Source organism: Mandrillus leucophaeus, unplaced genomic scaffold, assembly GCF_000951045.1.
Source record: "Mandrillus leucophaeus isolate KB7577 unplaced genomic scaffold, Mleu.le_1.0 Scaffold779, whole genome shotgun sequence".
NCBI classification, from domain to species: Eukaryota; Metazoa; Chordata; class Mammalia; order Primates; family Cercopithecidae; genus Mandrillus; species Mandrillus leucophaeus.
In genome coordinates, this window is record NW_012108463.1 from 704403 (window position 1) to 706079 (window position 1677).

The following is a 1677-nucleotide window of genomic DNA, read 5'->3' on the forward strand; positions in this document are numbered from 1 at the left end:
TTTTTCAAATGAATGCTGTATTGAGTTGATTGGAAATAACTATACACTGTAGATGAGTCAATGAAAGCAGCCCTGATCCTTACCCTTGAGGCCATGCAACCCGGTGAGGCCCCTCAACAGGTGCCCACAGGGAGTCCTGCCTGCCGGTCCCACCTTCCCTTCCTAAGCGAGAGGGCTCACATCTGTTTTCTCGGCTGCACGCTGGCCACACTCACGCCCCTCACAGTCACCGTGGGAGGGGAGGATCGTTATCCCAAAAGTGCTGATAAACATACCTGGCCCTCTCATCGAGGTCAGGGGTGAGTGGGCTTCACGACCATGACACTGAAGGCCAAGGGTGATACAGACAACAGCTTTGAGGGCTGGCACTATCATCAGCCCCCTTCACAGATGAGAACACTGAGGCCAGGAGGGTGAGGTGACTTGCTCCAGCGTTAGGCAGCAGAGCCAGGCTCGGAGGCTCTGGGACCTTCCACTTTCTCCCAGCCTGGAGCCTCCACGGTCCTTACACGGGGCAACCTCAGTCCTGTCCATGTGCAGATGTGGGGAGCAGGGACACAATGAGGCAGGGGTCCTTGCCGCAGCACGGGCTTTGGGGGTGGTCCTGGTCATAGGAGGACCCTCCTGCCTCTTGCCCTGCCTCCCCCGTGTTCAGGTTGAGTGATGTAGGACTGGCTTCTCAGTCCAGGCAGAAGTAGGTCAGCTGGTGTACTAGGGGGCTCCCTTCCAGGCCACCCTGCCAGGAATACACTCCAGTCAGGGAAGGAGGGCAGTGCCCGGGCTCTGGGCTTGAATCCTGCCTCTGTCTTCACTCTGTCTGTAACTTGGGGAAGAGGCAGGGGTACTTGAATCTCAGTGGGACCAGGAGCTTCTGCCAGCTCTGCCAATCCCTGGGCTGCCCCGCCCTTCTTCGGCTCTCACTCCTTGTGCCCCCTAGCCCCTTCCAGTCAATGTGTCCCCAGCAGCTCCCAGGCCCCAGAGGTGTGATCGAGAGTGAGAAGTAACAGGGGTACGGCAGAACTCCCTGAAGGCATCACCCTCACGGATCCCCATTAGACCTTCCTCGTTCTGCTGCCTCCAGGGTGGTGCCTGGCCAGAGTCCTGCGGGGCAGAGTTGGGGGGGGTCAATGAAACATCCCCTCCCCACACCTCGGGTCTGCACAAGAGCCTTCCTCCCCCTCCTCCTCCCTTCTCCTCCTCAAATCCTGACTGCTTTCAATGCCCCTCTGTGCAGCATCTCAGAGACCTTGGGGCTCTGGGCTCACCTCATGCTGCTTGGCCACCCCAGGTCCTGACCACACCCTGCACTCTCGGCTCCCCTGTCCCTGACCCAACTGTGCCGGTCCTCCTGGAGGCTGGCCCCTTCTGCTTCACTCCTGGGGCCAACACACAAGGTGCTTTACCCCTTTGAACCCCAATTTCCTCGGGGGGGTAAGAGAAATACAGGCAGCTCTGCTCACCTCCCGCTCCCTGTCTGTTCCGTGTGAGTTTCTGTGCGCGCCAAACGCATGCCCACGTGCCGCCAGTTGTTGTTTTCAACGGCTCTCCAGGTCTCCCTCGGCCCTAGGCAGCCCGGATGCTGGGCCACGCAGGAAGTCAGACGGAAAGATGGAAAGAGGGGCAGCAGATGGCGACAGCATGGTGCCCGCGCCTCGTCTGGAGTGGGGCTACTCTGAT